This window comes from Triturus cristatus, chromosome 4_2 (assembly GCF_964204655.1).
Source record: "Triturus cristatus chromosome 4_2, aTriCri1.1, whole genome shotgun sequence".
Lineage (NCBI taxonomy): Eukaryota > Metazoa > Chordata > Amphibia > Caudata > Salamandridae > Triturus > Triturus cristatus.
The window spans coordinates 820241158-820265466 of NC_140586.1; the positions used below are offsets into that span (position 1 = coordinate 820241158).

The 24309-nt window shown below is 49.8% G+C and overlaps 1 protein-coding gene across 2 annotated transcripts in view; it reads right to left on the reverse strand.

The window, feature by feature from the left end:
- The window catches only part of SLC6A9 (solute carrier family 6 member 9), a 563820-nt gene extending 547589 nt beyond the window's left edge, over window positions 1-16231 (reverse strand). The window contains exon 1 of one of the 2 annotated variants that reach the window (XM_085602775.1): window positions 16023-16231. The gene's annotated coding sequence lies outside the window, so the exon portion shown is untranslated. The remainder of the gene's footprint in view (window positions 1-16022) is intronic. The other variant, XM_085602774.1, reaches the window with a different exon arrangement.
- Window positions 16232-24309: the final 8078 nt, after the last annotated feature.

Consider the following 24309-nt stretch of genomic DNA (forward strand, 5'->3'; position numbering starts at 1 on the left):
GCCCATGACCGTTTGGCCAGCCCTCTCAGTCATGCACACTTTGAATGTTCTCCACCCAGGCTGAATTATAGCCTGGCTGGAGAACATGCCCAGGCTCTCATTCCCCGGCAAAGCGCGGAACCATGGCGCTCAGACCAATCACAACGATGCATTGCAGTATTGTGATTGGCTTAGGGGACAATGGGTGCTTCCTGTTCCGGCTGGAGCGGAGGGACAACGACAACGAGACGTGGGGAGGAGGTTGTTTTTATTTCCTTCAGCCCCTTCCTCCCTGACCCCCACCCACCACCCCTGATCCGTGCCAGCCCCCACTGCAGTGGTCACACCGGAGGTGCTGCAGGTCGCAGTGGACCGTACCACTCCAATCGAGGTACTTGCCAGACTGGGAGACCAGAGACCATCAGGAAAGAGTGACTGGTTCGCATAGGAGCTGTAAACAAGCTGCACATCCTCCGGTCACTGCCACTCAGGCAACCTGGGAGCTGACAACTGACCCCAACTTTAAGCAGGCCTGTATTTTTCACTGACATTTCATAGGTCGGGCTGTAGTTTTAATTTGTCAATTCTAAGCATGCGCCTACAAGTCCCAGCAGGCAAAGTGTTGTTGGCTAAAAAGACATTGACAATAAATCGTATATGTACATCAGGAATGTGTTACATAAAACAGTGAGGATTACAGGGAGTAGGAGCCACGCATCCTTCATACCTCACGGCGCTATATTAGAAAGATGACCATTTATGAACTGCAAGAAACTAAAGGATCTCCGCCTTACAGCAGTGGCCCACTGAACCATTTACATAAAATACAAACCTGTCATCTGCGTGTTACATAATGTGCTTTGCGGGGGAAATGTTAGCCCTCCGTGCTACTTTGATTCAAAACTAGGACTAGGCAACACACAGATCTTTCAGCAAACACTCCTGCAGAGTTATCTTACCACGATTATCACGGCGGGGCTGGGACCAGCAACCGTCCCTGATAGAATGATGCTCGGCCAGCCCCGGGAGAGGAGGTGTGGGGGGGGGGTGCTAGTGAGAAGCACCGCTCCCGCTTTGTTGGGGGGGGCTGATATTACAGCACTGCTGTACATCCGACCCACAGTAACAAAACCAGACCCCACAGGTACAAACCCCCCCCCCTCTTCTCCGGCCCACCAGGGAAATGCCTGGTGCCCACTACGGCCTGTCTGGGCCCGATTATTATCATTCCCAGAGATTTAGCTGCACCCAAAGATCTCTGCAGGTGCCAAAACTCCGGCAGCTTGATGGGGCAGGGCTGCTCTGCTATCAAAGCAGGGGGGGAGGAGTCGTGGTCAACCTGTAAGTGCCCATGACCGTTTGGCCAGCCCTCTCAGTCATGCACACTTTGAATGTTCTCCACCCAGGCTGAATTATAGCCTGGCTGGAGAACATGCCCAGACTCTCATTCCCTGGCAGAGCGCCGAACCACGGCGCTCAGACCAATCACAACGATGCATTGCAGTATTGTGATTGGCTTAGGGGACAATGGGTGCTTCCTGTTCCGGCTGGAGCGGAGGGACAACGACAACGAGAGACGTGGTGAGGAGGTTGTTTTTATTTCCTTCAGCCCCTTCCTCCCTGACCCCCACCCACCACCCCTGATCCGTGCCAGCCCCCACTGCAGTGGTCACACCGGAGGTGCTGCAGGTCGCAGTGGACCGTACCACTCCAATCGAGGTACTTGCCAGACTGGGAGACCAGAGACCATCAGGAAAGAGCGACTGGTTCGCATAGGAGCTGTAAACAAGCTGCACATCCTCCGGTCACTGCCACTCAGGCAACCTGGGAGCTGACAACTGACCCCAACTTTAAGCAGGCCTGTATTTTTCACTGACATTTCATAGGTCGGGCTGTAGTTTTAATTTGTCAATTCTAAGCATGCGCCTACAAGTCCCAGCAGGCAAAGTGTTGTTGGCTAAAAAGACAGCCTTTGAAAAATGTCCTCCTGAAGGCACGGGCTAGTTGTCAAATCTGCGATCGGAGGTTGCGAGGTCACTGGGGGGGGGGGGGAGAAGGGGGGAGTGTCTGACAGACTTAAGCCTGGCAAACTCTCAAAGAACCCTCGCTTGGCCTGTCCTGAGGAACCCTGGCATCTTCCCTGGCACACAATCTGGCATCACTGCCAAGCCTGCGTCGGCCTCTGGTTTCAGACCTGAACATAGAAAGAAGGAGAATTGAGCGAGACATCAACTGTTTGGCTAAGATTAATGGTGTCCAACAGATAAGTTCCTCTGTTTGTAGTTGCTGGTGAGTGGGTGTCTGTCTGTACAACATGGAGGGAGCAGACCAGGGGAAAAATGGATTCTTTAATTGTGCACGACACTGGCACGACAAATGTCTTGAAGTTCTTTTTTTTAATAAAACCCTTGAAGACTGCAAAGTCAAAGAACCTGAAAATCTCACTTTATTGTGAAAACCCATTCAAAAACCAATTACAACCTGAGAATTCTAGAAGCTGCAAAGCTGCAAACACACTGACATCGTATGTAAAGTAGACCGATTTTTCCTTAAAACCCTGCAATTTAAAATTAAATAGAAAAAACACCTAGTGGCAGCTCTTATGTCCCTCGGTGGTTGCGGCAACAAGTTAGGAGACTCACTGCCACTCGGTGGCACGCATGGTTTTTCCGTGCCAGCAGGAATCTTGCCATGGCCCGGTGGGTGTGTTGGCGCGAGGCTACTTCCGCTCATGCCAATCAATGCTGCCCCCTCAGCCATGCACCGAATGATTCCCAAGAGACAGAGGTCTGGTCTCTTCATCTCCCAAACTGCTCTCAAAGACTTATTTGAGTAATTAGTAATTTTCTATAGCGTCGGCTAGACCCAGGGAGTGACAGGGCGCTTCACAAAACAACAGTTTACCAGTTGTGTGTAACCCAGCTGGGACTACACAAATACCAAACCACATGCTGAGTGGTTTGGTATTTTTGTAGTCCCAAAATATGACATACCATGGGCCATCTTGAGGATTTGTGACCCAGGGTATGTCATATTTTGGAACAGAACAATGTTGAATTTGTGAGCCATTTTGTGATAGTGGAGGATAACGTAATTCCCCAAATGTTTGAACTACGTTAAACTTTCAGAAACTGAATCCCACAAAATAAGCTGATATGGGCCTCACTCAGGCCCCAAAAATCAATAGGATTACACTGGAGAAGAAGAGACGTTAAGATAGAGAAATAGAGAGGCGTGGTACAAAGAGAGGGATCACCTGCCCAGGGAGGCCTTTTAAATCAGAGGGCCCTGGGAATGACCTTATACATTATAACATAGAATACATGTGCACAGCTAGCTGGTCTGAGTTACATCATCTGCACTCTGATTTGAAGCGACGAGGGGTGCCTTCAGAGGTTCCAATCCTCTCTTCGCGGTGTCACACAAGGATGCTGTCCTGGTGTTTGGAGGCATGGAGTCCCAGAGCATACAGGCACTTATGGAGAAGGCTTTAGTGTGATTGTCTTTTTGAATGGTGAATTTTCAAGGAAGTGGGAGTCTGCACCCCATGGTTGACGCTCGTCACTTGAACTGTTGGGCTTCTGGACTGGAAAGGTTGGGGAGCCCGACTGAGGAGTCACGTGTATTGCAGGCTAGCTTGTATGCACCCCTTGCCTCAGTGGGGAGCGGGTTCAGTGTGATCAGTGCGATCTAGGATTGGATGGCTTGCACCACTGGCCAGTCTTGCCACAGTGGCTGCTTAAGTGCTGCTTAAGTGCTCTTTAAGTGGGAACCTTCTTTTTCTCCTCACAAAGGCAACACCTCACAATTTGTGGAAGAAGTTTAAAGCTTTACCCAACCCCGGATAAATATCATATCTCTCAAATGTTTTTTGCCAGCTTAACTTTTGTGACCTTCACACACTTAGCAAATTCAAAAATGGACAACATTTTACACATCTTTGCTGGGAGAACTCTACAAGCCCGCTATTAATATATATAATTGTAGTTTTATGTCTTGTGTTTTTTTTTTACTCTAAGCCCATTTATCTGTGAAAAAAAGCAGGCTTATGAGAGGATATAAAATTTCACATCAATGAGGTATATATCCCTGGTCTTCCGATACTTACCCTGTGCTGCAGTGCAACAGAGAACTAAACTCAGCCCTGCATAAAAAAGCACTGCTCCTACAGAACCATTTCCGTTTTTAGGTCTGGATGACAGCGCAGCTGCTTGAAGACCTATTGTTACACAGTTTGTACATTCTACATACAGTTTGCTGGGGCTGCCCCCAGAGGATTAGGACCCTCTCAAGTCATGCGGGTTGTGTATCATTCAAGTGCTTCCCTTGGAACGCAGGAGGCACTTTTTCTCAATCACACTAGTATTCACTATTGTAACAAAAATGAGCAGAACACGAGGCTAGAGCCGGGCTCCGATAATGCGAGGCACCTCTGAGGCCAGGGGTAGCAAGGGGCAAGCGAGGAGTCGCAACTGTGACCCCTGGCGACCCTTAAATGACAAAGTGCGGCTGGTACAGGTGAGAGCGGTGGGGCGGGGGCAGTCGACATGCAACGGGATACGGAAAATGAATATATAAAACTACTTCCCTGCGGCGTGGCGGCGTGCGCAAGGTAAGTAGTTTCATTTATTTTTTTCCCCTATCTAGTCGTATGTCGACTGCCCCTTCCCCTGCCCCACCGCTCTTACCTGTACCCGCTGCGCCTGTAAATGACGTCCATGGTCCTGGAAGTCACTGGTATTAAGTTGGGTGTAAACGAAAGACAGCTATGGCGCCCCCATGCCCAGGCAGTGGGAATCTCTACCATGCAGGTACCTCTTGGTTTGTTAAATATCTGTCAGGGGCAGAGTTGGCCTTTGCCTAGAGAGCGCCCCGTGCAAAACCACATTTGGCACCCTCGCCCGTTTGTCTTCTGTAACTGTGTGCTGAAAAAAAAGGGAGGGGTTGGGGGAGGTGAAGGCGGCAAGAGAAAGGGAGGCTAAGAGGGGAAAAAAAAAAGAACTGTCAAGAGGCAGACTCGGGCACCAACAGCACCCAGAAACAGTGCTTAAATGCGCATGTCCTGTCAGAATAAGACTGCCTCGGACAGCTCCTGCGCCCCTCTAAAGGTCTGCGCCCTGGCCATAGGCCCAGCTCGCACATGCTTAAGGCCGGCCCTGGGCGGGGAATGCCGCACGCGAACGTGCAGCCTGTAAATATTTATTTTCCCGTTGTCACCAACCAATAGTGACCGCGATGAGAAGATGAGGATAGTCACTTTCGGTTTCTGTTTTCGGATCCCACGGAGGCTAGCTGGGATTCCCACCTAGGTATGTGTGGGGTTTAGACACGCCAGAGCCGTGACACACAGTAGTGCGAGCTGCTGGTCTCACCGCTGACGGAGCAGGGTGGGGGGCAGAGCCCCTGTCGTGGGCGGGTGATGAGGTGGAGGGGGGGAAAGAGCCCCTGCGATGGCCGGGGAGGAGATGTGTTTGTGTGTGTGTGTGTGTGTCGGGTGGGGGTGGGGCAGGTCAGAGCCCCTGCGATGGACCGGAGGCTCCCTGCGGGCTGGGGGTAGTGGTTACATCAGCTGCCACGTGTGCCAGACCGTACAGTAGTGTTAGAGACAGACACGCCCCTCGCACGTGCTGTGGAAAATTACAACGCATCGACCTAGCGTAGGAGGCAGGCGCGGGCACGTTCTCCCCGTCACCCCTCAGCCCGCACCCCCATATTCAGGGTGCTCTAGTGGCCCCTCACCTTCGCCCCGTGCCTGGTCACAAGCAGACACAGTATGAATGGGGGAGGGGCATACTGTCAGTGTACTGCAAGCAGTCATGTAATGAGCAACAAGCAGGCAAGGCATGTACCCGCTACAGCAAACCAGCAGAGTACAGGGTGCATAGGGTACAGCACGCAGGCAGGGTAGGGAGTTTAGGGTTGTCAGTCAATACCAAGGCAGACTTGGAGTGCGCACCACACAAGAAAGCCAGAGGGCGCACATTACACCAGGAGACAGGCTAAGAGCGCACTCTGCACCAGAGGCAGGCAGAGGGTTACTGACCACCGGACAGACAGGCTAAGAGCACGCACTGCCCCAGAGGCAGGCAGAGGGGTAACTGAGCACCGGACAGACAGGCTAAGAGCACGCACTGTCCCAGAGGCAGGCAGAGGGTAACTGAGCACCGGACAGACAGGCTAAGAGCACGCACTGTCCCAGAGGCAGGCAGAGGGTAACTGAGCACCGGACAGACAGGCTAAGAGCACGCACTGTCCCAGAGGCAGGCAGAGGGTAACTGAGCACCGGACAGACAGGCTAAGAGCACGCACTGCCCCAGAGGCAGGCAGAGGGTAACTGAGCACCGGACAGACAGGCTAAGAGCACGCACTGCCCCAGAGGCAGGCAGAGGGTAACTGAGCACCGGACAGACAGGCTAAGAGCACGCACTGCCCCAGAGGCAGGCAGAGGGTAACTGAGCACCGGACAGACAGGCTAAGAGCACGCACTGCCCCAGAGGCAGGCAGAGGGTAACTGAGCACCGGACAGACAGGCTAAGAGCACGCACTGCCCCAGAGGCAGGCAGAGGGTAACTGAGCACCCGACAGACAGGCTAAGCACACACTGCCCCAGAGGCAGGCAGAGGGTAACTGAGCACCGGACAGACAGGCTAAGAGCACGCACTGCCCCAGAGGCAGGCAGAGGGTAACTGAGCACCGGACAGACAGGCTAAGAGCGCACTCTGCACCAGAGGCAGGCAGAGGGTTACTGACCACCGGACAGACAGGCTAAGAGCACGCACTGCCCCAGAGGCAGGCAGAGGGTAACTGAGCACCGGACAGACAGGCTAAGAGCACGCATTGTCCCAGAGGCAGGCAGAGAGTAACTGAGCACCGGACAGACAGGCTAAGAGCACGCACTGTCCCAGAGGCAGGCAGAGGGTAACTGAGCACCGGACAGACAGGCTAAGAGCACGCACTGCCCCAGAGGCAGGCAGAGGGTAACTGAGCACCGGACAGACAGGCTAAGAGCACGCACTGTCCCAGAGGCAGGCAGAGGGTAACTGAGCACCGGACAGACAGGCTAAGAGCACGCACTGTCCCAGAGGCAGGCAGAGAGTAACTGAGCACCGGACAGACAGGCTAAGAGCACGCACTGTCCCAGAGGCAGGCAGAGGGTAACTGAGCACCGGACAGACAGGCTAAGAGCACGCACTGTCCCAGAGGCAGGCAGAGGGTAACTGAGCACCGGACAGACAGGCTAAGAGCACGCACTGTCCCAGAGGCAGGCAGAGGGTAACTGAGCACCGGACAGACAGGCTAAGAGCACGCACTGTCCCAGAGGCAGGCAGAGGGTAACTGAGCACCGGACAGACAGGCTAAGAGCACGCACTGCCCCAGAGGCAGGCAGAGGGTAACTGAGCACCGGACAGACAGGCTAAGAGCACGCACTGTCCCAGAGGCAGGCAGAGGGTAACTGAGCACCGGACAGACAGGCTAAGAGCACGCACTGTCCCAGAGGCAGGCAGAGGGTAACTGAGCACCGGACAGACAGGCTAAGAGCACGCACTGTCCCAGAGGCAGGCAGAGGGTAACTGAGCACCGGACAGACAGGCTAAGAGCACGCACTGTCCCAGAGGCAGGCAGAGGGTAACTGAGCACCGGACAGACAGGCTAAGAGCACGCACTGTCCCAGAGGCAGGCAGAGGGTAACTGAGCACCGGACAGACAGGCTAAGAGCACGCACTGTCCCAGAGGCAGGCAGAGGGTAACTGAGCACCGGACAGACAGGCTAAGAGCACGCACCGTCCCAGAGGCAGGCAGAGGGTAACTGAGCACCCGACAGACAGGCTAAGCACACACTGCCCCAGAGGCAGGCAGAGGGTAACTGACCACCGGACAGACAGGCTAAGAGCACGCACTGTCCCAGAGGCAGGCAGAGGGTAACTGAGCACCCGACAGACAGGCTAAGCACACACTGCCCCAGAGGCAGGCAGAGGGTAACTGAGCACCCGACAGACAGGCTAAGCACACACTGCCCCAGAGGCAGGCAGAGAGTAACTGAGCACCGGACAGACAGGCTAAGCACACACTGCCCCAGAGGCAGGCAGAGGGTAACTGAGCACCGGACAGACAGGCTAAGAGCACGCACTGCCCCAGAGGCAGGCAGAGGGTAACTGAGCACCGGACAGACAGGCTAAGCACACACTGCCCCAGAGGCAGGCAGAGAGTAACTGAGCACCGGACAGACAGGCTAAGCACACACTGCCCCAGAGGCAGGCAGAGGGTAACTGAGCACCGGACAGACAGGCTAAGAGCACGCACTGGCCCAGAGGCAGGCAGAGAGTAACTGAGCACCGGACAGACAGGCTAAGAGCACGCACTGCCCCAGAGGCAGGCAGAGGGTAACTGAGCACCGGACAGACAGGCTAAGCACACACTGCCCCAGAGGCAGGCAGAGGGTAACTGAGCACCGGACAGACAGGCTAAGAGCACGCACTGCCCCAGAGGCAGGCAGAGGGTAACTGAGCACCGGACAGACAGGCTAAGAGCACACTGCCCCAGAGGCAGGCAGAGGGTAACTGAGCACCGGACAGACAGGCTAAGAGCACGCACTGGCCCAGAGGCAGGCAGACAGGGGGGCTTCTCACCACTGGTCAGACAGGCTAAGAGCACACACACACACTGCACCAGAGGCAGGCAGGTAGGGGGCACTGACCACCAGGAGACAGGCTAAGAGCACACGGAAGGCTGATACGGGGTTACTGACCACCAGGCAGACAGGCTTGGTGCAGGCAGTTAGGGGGCACTGACCATGAGGCAGGCTAAGGGCACACACTGCACCAGAGGCAGACAGGTAGGGGGCACTGACCACCAGGCAGACAGGCTAAGGGCACACACTGAAAATAAGCAGGCAAGTTAATGGGGTTTACTGAACACTTATCTGCCAATACTGTGGCTTCTAACCACACCAAAGGGTGTGTAATTGGCATATGGCACTATTACACTGTTCATAACATCACACACCTGCAATCACCACGAGCCAGAGAAACATTTGGGGGACAAAACATTGGGGCGCAAAGTCTCTAAGCCTCCACAGGGTGGGTGCGGGTGGACAGCTGTCTTCACGTACCTTCCTGCTTTGCACCCCACTTCCTAGTGTAGGCAGGGTTGGATTGGGATTGAAAATCGGCCTGGGCACCCTAAAAAAAAAAAGTAGCCCACATTTGCATATTGCCTTTCCGCAAAACACTGTTCGGCGAAATTTTATTTTTAAAAAAGAAAAAGGGGGGGCTGAAAAAAAATGCATGGATTAGTTAACACTGGTGAAACACACCTGAAAACAAGCGAGGCCACTTCTGCTCAGGCCCCCTGAACCTGCTCAATATGTATATATTAATGGCAGGCCCATCGAGAGACAGGGAGTGACACCCCTGGCATTGATGAAAGGCAGGTAATGGACGCCCATCTACCTCCAGAAAGGCCACGCAGGCACCCACTGGGCCGCTGGTGGCATCGAACAACGCAGAAACAGCCCAAATTGTCCCCCCTGGCTTCTCCAAACAAGCATTGGCATAGCCAATAGGTCTCGCCTTTGGGACCTTATAAGTGTTTAGCCATGCAACAGTTGCATAACTAAATACTTATAAGGTCCCAAAAGCGAGACCTATTGGCTATGCAAAGCGGCCGCGAAAGTTAAAAGTAATCGCGGTATGGGTCAGGCGATACCTAAAAAGCAGCCCACAGCTGGAATTCGGATACCGGCCCCTCGGAGTGCCCACGTTACCAATCTGATACGGAGGCAGCGGAGTGTAGGGCTATAATGCTGCAAACCTATGGCTAAGTATTTGAACATCCTTTACAGAGTGCAACGTAACAAACTACGCTGGGATGACTCCAGTACAATACTCAAAACACAAACACACTTACAGCTCATTCAGAACCGGTCAACTACCAAGTGGCACACAACCAACCATCAGCAGGCGCGCAACACCCACAGCCCCCCCCCCCCTCATGTGTGTCAGCCCGGCTGAGACAGCCTCTCGGGCTGGCATCCGTCTAATTGCAGCCGCACCCGAGTACTTCACAGGTCTTTAAAAGACCATTTACTCGTTAATGAGGCTTTTGTGGTATTTTCACCCCTTTTTACAGCCGCTCTGCCTATGGCTGGAAGACTTAGCCCCCCCCGAAATTTTTTCAGCCCCCCCCCGAAATTTGGCTCTAGTTGCCCGCCTGACCATCAGTATCTGTGTACAAAATAACCCCGGCTGGCAGGAAGCGAGGAGGCACGCACGCTGCCCCGACCGCGCAGCCAGTATTGCTATTTGTATATTCATGCAAATCTTGTTTTTGGCAGAAGGGCAGGCCGGGAAGCCTGCAGACACGGCACGTGCGCTCGTGAGATGAGAAGAAAAGGCATTGTGACCTCAGGTGCCATTCTCAAGAAACGCACATCTTCAGACTTGGCTTAGATATATTCACCTTTGAAAACGAAGACTTTAAAACCACAGGAAGTGCCAGGCTGTCAGTGCCAGCACTTCAATATTGCAAGTGGAGACAGCTTTACATATCACAGCTCCATGCCCTTGGGTTATGTAATACATTATATAATATCAACAGGCCTTCCAACTTTAACAAAAATCTTACCTTTGATGAGGGGGGGAGGGCACAGGGCCTTGGGAAGGGGAGGGGGGAGGGGGGGGAGGAAGCAGGGCCTCGAATGAAAAGTACATACGAGGCACTTTTGCCCCCACTGCGCCCCCTCCTAAAAAAAAAAAAAAACAGAAAAAGAAGGCTTAGCTGAGGCTGGTGCAGATGTGCTGTGTTTTTGGGGTGTTTCACGTCCCTTAATGGACGTCGGCAGTTCAAAGCCTCCGGAAGTGAGCTACAATCCACTATTGACAGTGGTTTTCAGCTGGGTTTCCCTGCCACCGTGTGATATTGTCTCCTCACCGGGTGACCATGTGATGGGAGCCGATATCGTGTGTCACACGGTGACACCGTGCGAGCTGGCAGGTCGCTATCAATCATAACGAAGGCTCACAGGATCCCGTTTTTACTGATTTTTACAGATACAGAACGAAAACCATCTATTTTCCGGACTGCATCTATTTTTAAATATGTATAGACACCGGTTCTCTTTTGGAGGATGCTCACTGCTGTCAATCACGGGTGACAGGTCAATAACCGAGCAGACTGACAGGCAAGGGAGTTTAAAAAAGTCAATTTAAGCGGCTCTATAATGCATATAGTTTCAAATGACTGTATTGTACTCTACACGGATAAAATCAATTGGCCATTGAAACATGAGTAAACATTTGACAGTTAAATAAAGGTGGAACTATACCCATTAATTGCAGCCTAATTTTTTACACTAAGCACACAAGATATATGGACAAATACAGATAAAAATGAACAAAAATAAATGTGGACAGTTGCAGTAGGCACTGTAAACAAAAAGCAAAGACAAAAAAAAGAGCAGTTGCCCAAAACTCAACCTGTTGTGTGTAATATTTGAATTCTGCGCAGTAACAGGTCACTATTACCCAACACAAGAGTGTTAGTTTTGGAGACCTCAAGCTAAGCATTCAAGCATTTTACCTACAGGTGTCTGGTGTCTGTGTTGAGCGCATCTGCCCTACTAAGCTACCCAGCCAGCGGTTCCACCGGGCAGTCCTGGCAGGCTGCAGTACAAGTACAAAACGTTTAATAGGATAGTAACAGCACTTTACATCCGTGCGTGCACTTCTTGACAGACATGCAATGCATTTAGAAATGTAATATTCGCTTATCAGCGCCTGCTCTTCTCAGCAGGACTGCACTGGCTTTTTATTACCACAGAGCCTTGTCCAACGGACATGCACTGCCTTTCATTGGGTAGACAACTGCGTTAAGGGTTTTAGTATATAGGAAGTGATGGCGCTTCAGCAGATATGCGTATAGTGTGTATGGGTGAGCAGGTCGGTATGGTGCTATACAGGAAGGGGAAACCCTTGTAACCCCTCAATATGTGTAGGGAAAACCCTACAGCAAAATGATACAGTGTTATCCTGTGCATACATACAATTCAAAATTCGTAGAAGCAACTTTAAACACAAGTAATATTTTTAGAGTTCTTCAGTGATACTGGATATTCTTTATTCTTATGAAAAACGCAACCAGCCGACACGTCTTTCGTCGGGGAAGAGTAATCCCCAGACTCTTCAGGGCTGAGAAAAGTTGAATGAAGTGTAATCCCGCAACCGGTGATAATTCCAACCCGGCTGGGTACAAAGTTGCAAAGAACAATAGTAGGACAGCAGAGTAAGTCTGCATGAAAACTTGCAGAAGTAGTATATTCAGCGTGCCGGTGATAATTCCAACCCGGCAGTCAGCACATGTCAAATAGAAAAAAACGAGTCTGAGTGGGGGAGCTTGGCTGAAAACGTCACGTTAGTATTTGTGCAGCAAGTAAGAGATGGCAAATAGTCCAAAAGTAGTGTATTGAAATCCTATGCAGACGAGATCCAACCGAAATGCGGTTAAATGTGAATGTCAGAGTGGTGATAGCAAAACGGCAGAACACATCATTCTGTAGCTCACTCCACCCCCCCAGTTCAGACATGGCCATATGCAAATCAGTCTGACCCTCTGCCTCATGGGAACAGTCCATCCCGAACTGCCAAGCCAGGTCTTCCCTGGACCGGAAACAAGCATCCTGGGACCGGTTTCGGGTTCATAACCCTCATCAGCCAGGCTATCTTGAATCCAGTGGCAAAGTGAGCAAGGGACACACGTCTGGGCCTACCCTGCCAACTTAGGGCGTACAAAGCGATACCAAAGGGGATGATGGATGGAGCGTTAGAGCAAATCAAACACTCACCCCCAGTCAACTGATCTGAGTTTAATCCATCATCATTCTTTAGCTCACTCCACCACCCCAGTTCAGATATGCAAATCAGTCCACCCCAGTTCAGTTGTTCGCCCTAAGTTGGCAGGGTATGCCCAGACGTGGGTCCCTTGCTCACTTTGCCACTGGATTCAAGATAGCCTGGCTGGTGAGGGTTATGAACCCGAAAGCGGCCACAGGATGCTTGTTTCCGGTCCAGGGAGGACCTGGCTTGGCAGTTCGGGCTGGACTGTTCCCATGAGGCACAGGGTCAGACTGATTTGCATATGGCCATGTCTGAACCGGGGTGGTGGAGTGAGCTAAAGAATGTTGATGGATTAAACCCAGATCAGTTGACTGGGGGTAAGTGTTTGATTTGCTCAAGTGCTCCGTCCATCATCCCCTTTGGTATCGCTTTGTTCACCCTAAGTTGGCAGGATATGCCCAGACGTGGGTCCCTTGCTCACTTTGCCACTGGATTCAAGATAGCCTGGCTGGTGAGGGTTATGAACCTGAAAGCAGCCACAGGATGCTTGTTTCCGGTCCAGGGAAGACATGGCTTGGCAGTTCGGGCTGGACTGTTCCCATGAGGCACAGGGTCAGACTGATTTGCATATGGCCATGTCTGAACCGGGGTGGTGGAGTGAGCTAAAGAATGATGATGGATTAAACCCAGATCAGTTGACTGGGGGTGAGTGTTTGCAATGTTCATCACTCCATCCATCATCCCCTTTGGTATCTCAGAACAGCAGTTAGTTTAGAAAAGCACTAGCGCTTTTCAGCAGTATCTACACTTTCCAGCACTTCTAAATCTAACAGAAATCAAAAACAATCAGTACTGTCCAGAGGGACTGCCCTTCCCCATCACCGCCCTCCCCTTATCCTCCCCCCCTTCTGGTTAGGACATTACCCGGGCTTCTCAGCAACAGTACTGGCGCTTTTCAGACACGTTACCTCCTACAGAACAATACCTGCACTTCTCAGCAGTACCTGCACTTCTCAGCAGACCTCCATTACCCACACTTCTCATGAACAGTATTGGCACTTCTCACAACAACAGCTAGTATAGAACAGTACCAGCACTTTCCAGCAGTACCTGCACTTCTCATTAGACCTTTAACAGAATCAACTCAGTACTGTTCAGCAGACCTACCCCCTTGTAAGGATAGTACCAGGACTTCTCTGGAGCATTAGCGCTGGTACTTCTTAGATGCACAGTACCTACTATAGAACATTGCCTGCACTTCTTAGCAGTACCTGCACTACTCAGAAGACCTCTGAGAGCTCTAGCAGAACCAGAGCAGCATCTTCCAGCAGAATTGCCCCCCGCCCCCCATTTTTGTAAGGCCATTACCTGGACTTCTCATGAACAGTACTGGCACTTCTCAGAAGCGCGTTACCTACTACAGACCAGTCCCCGCACTCCTCAGCTGTGAGCCGGCACCGTGTGAACACACACAGCTGCATTTGTTATTCTCCAAGACTGCTTGAACTCTGTCAGAAGGGAGGGTAGGCGTCTGTGGTTCATTTTTAGCCTCATACCTGACATTCTGTCCTCCCCCAGCCCAGTAAACACAGTGATAACAACAGTACACAGCGGACCGAGTAGGAACGCGGCGGAACGCCGCTGCCCCCCCTCCCCCCAGGCTTCACTCTGAACCCATCCGCCTTTCATACACAGGGGTGGCTCGTCCCCGGTCAGACATGTAAAGATAACATACATTGTTCTCCTAGGCAGGTAACTCGTATAGGGGAGAGATAAACAAATACGGCGTGCACGAGACAATTCAGTTTACAGCGCACCCTTTACAAGCATTGTAATCAGGGAATAACACATATAAAACTGGGCGGCAATTAGCTTATGTAGTAAGGTCACACCGTGACGTCACTCGCCTATAATATTCTTCATACGAAGTATGACGCAGAAAAGCGAAAGCAACTTGTCTGAAGTCAGATTTACTTGTTTCAAGTCCCATGTATGATTTATGTATATCAGTGTGCGACTGAGCGCCGGAATGACTGCACGTGACAACATTTGAAACCGTGAAACTTGGAAATTACATGTTAAACTGGTTGTTCACCGCCAATAAAATGTGCTCGTGTTTGCAAAGTTAACCATTTACTGTTACGCCATTTCTTTCCCGCATTCGCACCTTTTAACATGTGAAGGTGTAAGGTGTGCAGTCAGTTAAGAGCTACAGGGAACCTTCTGCTGACCTATGACACTGACAGACCCTAGAGGTTGGGAGCGGCGGAGGGTCACATTACAAGCCTACGAAATACCTTTCACTTTCCGAAATGGGACACAAAGTGACACCACGAACACTTATCGCCCCCCCGCCCGAGGGGGACAGAGTTTCCCCCTCTGACATAAGTGGGAGGGGGTCTCTGTCCATCGGTGTGCACCCCCAGACTTTAATCGACATAAATGAAACATAATAAAACCCTTGTAGAGGTGTCCCGAACAGATGTTCGCATCCTAACTCGGTGACACCCGCTTCCGCCCTCGAGGTTTTGTTTTACAAAACTCTGACACTTTCGTACGATTCGGTTGACGTGAAGTATGACTACAATTCCCAAAATGCACTATTCTAAATAAGGCTCAAATGGTGACCCGGGTGGACACGCATCCTCTGGTGCTAATAACACGGGCAGTGTCCGGCGCTCAGGGACCCTGCCCACCTCATCAACAGGTCTGGGTCTCCCTGAGCACAGGCGTCACCCAGTGCAGAGAGCGGAGGGCCACAACGACTTAAAAAGTGACCTCACAGGTGTCTTAGAACAGCAAGCATTAGCCCGGTCAGGCTTGCAAACGCCTCTCTTACAGTGACAGTCCCAGCTACATAAGGTCCCCTGCCCCCCCCCCCCATACATACACAGCATAAGTTGTCCCCGGTGATGTGCAAGCAACTTCCCCACACCTAGGCTTACACACTGCCCCACACCTAGGCTTACACACTGCCCCACACCTAGGCTTACACACTGCTCCACACCTAGGCTGGTAATTGCAGTCCTGTCCTAAAGCAGCGACAAGTGAGCATGCCACGAAGGAAGACTGAATGAACCAGTCAGACTCACATGGACGACCCAAGACCTCCGCGTACAAGTTTGCATCAGACGTGAACTTTCGTGTGCAAGCTGTCAGAGTGCACGCGCGGCTGGCAGAGAGTGCAAGGTTGGGCACCAGTGCCCGTCTTACCATGCTGCTACGGCGCTCCTCTCCCGGCTGTGTTGTGGCACTGTCAAAGGGGTTCCTCCGGCCCTTAAAGGGAAAGTTGCATCAGCCTTTCGCGGCTCCGGAGGAGGTGCCAAGGCGGCTCCGCTCTGCTCACTAGCAGCGGCTCCGGCTCCTCCTTTCACGCTCCGGGGCCGAGCGATGTTTAAATGAAACTTTCTTCATCTGAGGGCAGCGCTGCATACCGCAGCCTAAGCCACGCCCCCTCGGTGACACAGCCTACGCCCCGTTGGATGATGGACAGTCCTATGATGCTTGGGACAGCCGCACCGAGAGCGATGCTGAGATCTGCGACCCTACTGCTCCCGGCTTCGGCAGTGGCGCGGGCTGACAGCGTGGCATAGGCTGCACTTTGCCGAAAAAATATTTTTTCCTACCTCTTTCCTAAAGTAGCATTGAAACTAAACTCACCACAGTTAAAAGTCAGCGCCTAGAAGGAAAAATATGTGTGTACAAACTGCAGGCGTTTTGTGCTTCTGAGGGGAGCTCTCCGGAGCGCTTTAGCGCATGTGCTGTTCTCATCCAGTTCAGTTCTTCTGTGCTTTCTGGCATTTGTAGTCGTGCGTGCACCATTAAATAGGGTGACTGACAATGGTTATTCACATCGCTTAGGCACCAGAGTGAGGTATGAAGCGCCAAATAGACACAAAGTATAATTTTTAAAACATTTATTATTTAAACTCTTGTAAATTCAGGGCTCCACCTGCGCAAAGAGAAGCCTGCATGGCTGAGACTCTAGCGCAGGGACCCGGGAAACTTCAGAGCGCTTTCCCTTAATGAATGCCCGTTTCACTGCTGTCAGGGGTGCAGCAGAATATTATCGCTAATCCATTACCACACCCCATACCCATGCTGACCTTGTAACACTATTTGATGTTGTGATAGCCACGTAGAACCCTTTCCATGCATGACACCTTCAGACAGATGTCGGCGTTTCATGAACAGCCCATTGCATGCAGGGAGTTTTCAACACATATTTACCACGTGAACTACAGGTCCCAGAATGCAACAGACCCTTAGCTAAACAAGCATTTGCATAGCCAATAGGTCTCGCCTTTGGAACCTTATAAGTATTTAGTTATGCAGCAGAATATCCTTGGTGCAACAACACCAACTGTTGCATGGCTAAACACTTATAAGGTCCCAAAGGCAAGACCTATTGGCTATGCCAATGCTTGTTCTTTTTGTTTACCGATCCAGGCTAGAACTTTATGTAAAGTCAATAAGCCCCAAAGGTGGGATCTATTGGCCTTGCCAGTGCTTGCATTTATATGATTTCTTTCCCACAGATCTGCTCATATTGGTGGGTCAAAGGCCCGTCCCGTAATGTTTAACGCAGCATTACTTTTCCCAATTCTGCATTCTACCTTTGTACTCCAGTTCCTGATCTGTTCCCCCATGCAACACAGTGAATCATGAAAAAGAGCCAGAGAGACTAAAAACAGGAGAAAGAAGTAACATCAACCAAGAAAGAATTCAGATGCCTGTGACAATCGGAATGTATTCCACTGTAGGGTGTTATTCTACGCAAAATCTGTTACTAGAGACTCGGGAATCTTTATTTATTTTGATGAATTTCTAAAATGAAGAAAGTCAGCCTGATGTAAAAAGGCTGTCAAAACTTTAATTTTGAGAAAAGTTAAAATGTCAAATTGCCTTATCCACGAAAATAGCTGAATGTTTGTTTTGAAGGATATCATAATAAGAAGGAAACAAGCATTGGCCGCGCGACGCGGGCGGAAAAAGTGAAAGCTCCAGATGGTGCCTCGGGTGAACGCAAGCGCTAGGCCGTGTGGCGGCACTTTCAAAACCCGTACACTAAATGTCTCAGCCAGACCAGTGCAAGCGCTGGATCAGGCGAGACCTAAAAAACACAGACTTGCTGAAAGTGCTACACCTGGAAGATGTCACGTGGCAGCTATTTCCAGTATTAAAGGATGGCATGACATAGTTTCCTTCGCCGTTCCTCCTTCGTTAGAAAGCCTTCCTGCTAAATGTATTTCAGCAAAGAAATGAGACTACGGCAGGCTGATGGGTTGGTCTTTCTCTAGCCTCTCTCCCTCCTCAAAGTCTACCCCCGCAGTCCTTCCCTCCTATCACAGAGCCAGCCGACCCCCACACCCTGCATTCACTGAGTTGCTCCAGATTATCATCAGAGATCGAAGGGTGTGGGAACTAACGGGGACTGAGTTGCAGCATCTTTGGACTTATTGGTAAGGTGTTCCAAAGCAAGTGGCGGCAAGCAAGTAAGGAGGGTGGTAAGCGGGAGGGGACAGAAATAAAAGTTACAAATAAGGTAAAAAAAAATAACTCCACTTACCTTCCTAGCGCGACGTCCTCCTCGCTACGGTCTTCTCCAGGCAGGCATGCTCCAATGCGGGACCCAGGAAACTGCAGTAACCAATCCTGGCACTGTTCTCATGCAGCATGAAAGAAGCACCAGGATTAGAGGGTGCGGACTCCTTTGGCGCCCCCGAAGACACTAACGCCCTATGCTGTCTCTAACACAGCTGTCATAGACAGTTGGGTTAGAGAGGTTTAAAATGCGCATGTCTGGCTGGCCGTCACAAGACGTCTGGCCAAAAAGACATGCACGCTTTAAACTTAAAGTGCCCTGCCCCTCACTACTTTCTGCTGCTCCCTGATTGGTAGCAGCAGAAATCAGAAAGCCCCGCCCCCGTCCTGACGCTCGGCATGGGATTTTGAAAAAATAAAATGGTAATACATTAACTTTATTACCATTTTATTTCTCCATCTCTGGGTGTCATTTTTTAGTGGGGCAACTCTCCTCCGCCTTAACTGAGGAGCTGCCCCTGATGAAAGAAGTGCCAGGATTGGAGGGGTCGGCCTCTCACGCCGCTTCCGTGGACCCTAGAGCCCTATATGCTGTCTTAGACAGCTGGGTTTGAGAGGTTTAAAATGCGCATGTGTGACTCGCCATCGCAAGATGGCTGGCCAAAAAGACATAAGCACTTTAAACTTAAAGTGCCCTGCCCATCACTGCCTTCTGCTGCTGCCTGATTGGCAGAAGCAGAAATCAGAAAGCCCCGCCCCCCGTTCTAACACTCAGCTCGGGACGGGACGCTCCACCGCCTTAACGGAGGAGTCACCCCTGTTCAAAGCTTTTAATAGTCATTCTTGTAGTTCTGGAACGTTTTTCTCTGCAGTTCAAGAACACCTCTCTTTCCCTTACCATTGGGCTCGGCGTCCACTCTAAATCTATTGATATTAATTTACTAAATTGGCAGGGCTAGAGGAAGTGAACTCATGCACCCTTTGACCCCCCCCCCCCCGATGACATCAGAATTTACTACTTGCCCTGACCTTGCCCCACAACACCCTCCCCTTCCCTACTACTGAAATAGCAAGGAGCACAACCACAGAAAATTAGAAGTTGGTCATAGTTTATCCCACCCACTATTAATTACCCCAATTTTAGGCCAAAACTTGTAATAAATGCTTCGATTGCAGAGCTTCCAAATGAAGTTTCATAGCAAAGTGCGGACAGTTTTACATTCTTGAGATTCAAGCAAAGTAATTCCAATTCCCTTCCATTGCCACACACCGGCACACCTGGGAAGAGGCCGTCCTCAGGTGTTAACTGGTCTTCCTTAATATTCAGAGCGGCCTAGTGTCCCAACCTCCAAGTCCTGCACATCTGGGATTGCAGAGTTTTCGGGAAGACTCTTAGCAAAGGGCCAGTCAGGAAAGGATGCCCTGTGTTGAGAATCACACATTGATAACGGCTTCATCAATTGCATTGTATTAGATTGTATTTAGTACTGACATAGCGCCTATTGTGTTTGGCACAGATATAGCGCCTTGCAACCACGGATGTGGCAGATGCAAGTCAATTCACATTCGGCAAGCACAAGAAACGATCAAAGGCCACTCTACCTATGTCGAATAAAGGCAAACGACTCAACATTTTGTACTATTGACTTCAGGGGAAGGACTGACATCTTAGACTGTTCTTGAAGAACAAACATACTCGAATGATATGTGTTATGCAAAGATGGAGTCACAGATGGAGTCTGTTTACCCAGGATAGAGGGATGTGGCACACGCCACCCAATACTGAGATCACTTAGTATGTCTGGTGAAAGGATGAGACCTCAGAGTGTGACTGGAGGGTGTACAGTTTGTAAATATGCACTACACAGAATGTGGTGAGTGAGCAGCAGATGGAGGTCGATGGTCGCAATGGTTAAAATGCTTTGACTTCAGATACATTAAGTACCAGGTACAGGTGCAGTTTAAATGCTTTTCTGTGATTAGTGCGCATCAGATAGTTTACATAGTTTGGTCAGTTACACTTGTATTGTTTCTTTCACCTATATAAGCACTGTGTATTGATGCATGATATAGGTACTCTAATCATAAACATTCACAAAAATACATTTTTTGAGGGCTTTGGGGTGCCATGTGAGGTTCCATGCGCATCAGACGTAAGCCCAGTGAGATTTAATTACAGCTGTGTAATTTGTGCACTTTTGTGAATATTGAGTTACATTTCTGAAGTTACGCCCCTACACTGTAGGAACAGCGCAAATTACCAGACATGAGTGACTGTCATCATGGTACTTGTGTTTTTGGTGCAATGTTTTAAGCACGGAGAGAACCCTCATGTCTAAAATGGAGGTAAGGACGCATTTTACGCTGAAATATGGTGCTAAATGCCATATTTGCATTATGCATGATTCCGCATTATTGAATGTAATTTTCCTCAAATTTGTCATAATTACACAAAAGTAAATTACTCGAATTTCGCACACCCCTAAGTCAGAAGCTGAGGATAAGTGTATTGCACCAAGAGAGTAGAAAAGACAAAATTGTAACTGGTAGAATGAACAGATGACAAAAGCACTTACCAGGTTATCAACAGCAGTGCTTCTGCAACCCCTAAGGGAAGGAGACGGAGAGTCACTAGGAGTAATTCACAAATGCTAAGCGTGGAGTCCGGCCTCATTTGCATTTGTTGTAAGATTCCTTTGCTTCATACTGGTTTGCTTTGCTCCTGTATTTGTGTCCCTGCATTTTCTTGTCTTTTCCCTTTTATGCTTTTCCTTAGGAGACAGGGGTTTGCTGTCTTGTTACTTCACTTTGCAGCTCAGACTACAAGGTTCGGTTCGGTTCCCAGCTTGTGTCCAAGAATGTCGAATCCACGCATTGGTGAAGTCTCACTGGAGCGGTGACGTGGGAACCTATGGTAAACCTTGCTCCTGTTAAACGGATCTAGTTAGCACTACCTGACCAGACTTCTACCAGACTATGACCAGCCATTTTCCAGGGAGAGTTATCCTGAGTGCTAAGCTTGTTGGTGTCCATCTGCGGCCATCATCTCAATCCATGAGGAATGACCTGTCCAGTGGCCGGAACACGAACATCCAAGCACAGCTGTCTCACTTGCTGTCCCTTTTTATCCCATGAGCCTCTCCTTCGAACACAAACCTTGACTTTGGTCTAAGTCAGAGTTACGGTTAAAAACCCTTTAAAAAGATCAGAAATTTGCCAGTTAAGGGGAGCTATGCAAAATATAACTCCCTTCTTAGTTGCTGCTTACAACTTCGCGCATGATGTCACAGATACCATCCATCGGAAATGTAGTCATGGAAGACATCATGGGTAACATCACACATCACACCACCATTGACTCCATTGAAGACAGCAGTGAAGCCATGAATGGAACTCTCTGTCACATCTACCTACTGCTAGTGTTCATTTGGCTTCTGCAACGAGCAGCTCGTGGGCTGCCGGTAGCTCTCCAGCTACATTTATGAGTCGCCCTCCTGTGTGCGGCCCGACATACTAAATTGGAAGATTTTCTTGGTTGAATCCATATATTTACACCATATTGAAAAGCATATACTTGAGATGAAAATGTGTGCATTTTCAACTCACAAGGTGATGTTTGCATAAAAATGGCTGAATTTCCAAAATATATTTAAAGCTGATATTTCAGTAATAAAACATGCAACAGTGGGGCGACATTAGTAATTGTATTACCTTGGGCATTGCAGCTGCGGCTGTTATGCATTACACAAGTAGAGGCCTTCCACATTGACATTAAAATCACTGCTGGCAACCAAGCCTGAGGAATTGGGTGGAAGACTTGAATAGATTGGCCACTAATGTAATCTTGTCTGCTGTGGTCCCTATAACAACCAGTCGCGGCTCCTACAGGTAAGCGCGGTGGGGCGGGGCGTGGGGGTTGGGGGGGGACGTCGACAGATGACAGAATAGGATTTATTTATTTTCCCCACTCTGTCGACATCCCCCTGCCCCTCCCCACCGCCCTATCGAGCTTACCTGCAGGAACCGCGACTGATTACAACATTATATTATTATTGGTATTTCAGGAAGATTTTTTTTGAAAGTAAGTAGCTCTTTTTACAGAGACGTTTGGAGACCCAAGCTGTAAATGCATGTATTGAAGAAGCGTCTGCAGTCAGTTCCACAGTACAACGACAGCAACATTAAAAAAACATATTACTTTGTAGCATTGTTGAGTCTCTGCAGGAAATCACTTCACTTTCTGATACAAATGTAACAAGAGTTGTCATTTTCACACAAAAAACACAGCCAGAGCTGACAAAAGGCGACAATGCCAGACCATCATGAACTGTAAGAAATGCACAAATAGCAAATGCAAACAAGCATATGCAAACAAGCATTGGCAAAACCATTAGGCCTAGTCTTGGCAAGCGGGTGTGATGGCTCATTTTTAGGTCTAGTCTACCAGATCGCACAGATATCTGGTTGCAAAAGAACTATTGCGGGTTTAACAAGAGTTTACTGGGGCTTACACTCCCACCCATGGATGACATCACCGTTTTTACTGTCACTCTCATTTGTTGTCTTTTTGTTTGGTGATTTTCCTTGCCCCCAGCTTGTCTATCTTGTGTTTGTCAACTCCCTTGAACATATCCCTTTAATCTGCTCTCTGATTGGCTGGCTTCTGCCCTTCCACTGCTCAATGTTAGGGAACGACTTTTTCTTTTTGGCCTAGCACTGCAGAAGAGTGCACGTGTATTTCCAACTTCCTCCCTCTTGTTTTTCTTCCTTCCTAATCAGTGGCGTCTGTAGACGTGTTTTTTTCTTTTTGTGGTGGGGGCACACACTGGGTCACAGATACAACGGATAGTGCCAGTGTGCATATCTATAATTCTTTTCTTGAAATGTTTAAATCTGACTTTGTATCAAAGTGCATATATTGTTGTCTCTGTGTTTAAAGCACACATATATATAAAGTCAGATTTAAATATTTAAGGAAACATATATTCTTGTATATTGCCTCAAATACAGCCTTGCAATGAATGGTATGAAAGGGAGATGGACAAAAAAATGTGTGTGGCAAGGTGCAGTGTCTGTTTTCTTTTCTGTGTTGCCACTTGGCACATTCGACAGCTATGGTGGTGGGACCCAACGGCGTTCAGGACAAATTGAACTGGACACAGACCTCATCTGTCCCCCGTGAGCGGCACCACTGCCCTAAATACCCATCCTGGTCTGCTCTCTCCCTCGTGTGCTGCATGTGCTGTCTCATGTGTTTCTCCCAGTGACAAACTCCCACCCATACTCCATGTTGCTCTCCTTCTCATATGCTTCTCCCTCATCATCTGTATTGCTTTTCCCTCATGTGCTGTTTTTACCCCTCCCTAGACCAACTTCATTGTGCTTCCCACCCACCCACCCGCTCCACGTTGCTATCCTACCCACCCACCCACTCCACGTTGCTTAACACCCTCCCACCCACTCCACGTTGCTCATCCATGTTGCTTGACTCCACGTTGCTTCCCACCCACCCACCCACCCACCCACTACACGTTGCTTCCCACCCACCCACTACACGTTGCTTCCCACCCACTCCACGTTGCTTCCCACCCCTGCTCCATATTGTTTCCCATTACCCCCACCTGCTTGGTCTTTCTTTTTAACATATATTTTTATTTTGGAGGTCCAGGAAGCAAGTTGCTGGCAGCCTTCCACCTAACAAAAGCAATTTTACGCTACTTCAATGTAATTTATTTTTTTACTAGTCCCTTTCGGATTATGTTATATCCTAACTATATTGTAGTTTATGACATTCATTTCTCCACCAGTGGAACCCTGTAAGGATGATGTAACGTGGAATGTTGGTGTATGAAAACCACAGTTGGAGAAGGGCTGAGCAGCATGCTGGCTGCTCCTGGTGGGGCTACTCTTGGGCTGAACTACTGCTGTACTACTAATCTACAATAAATACTTCTAA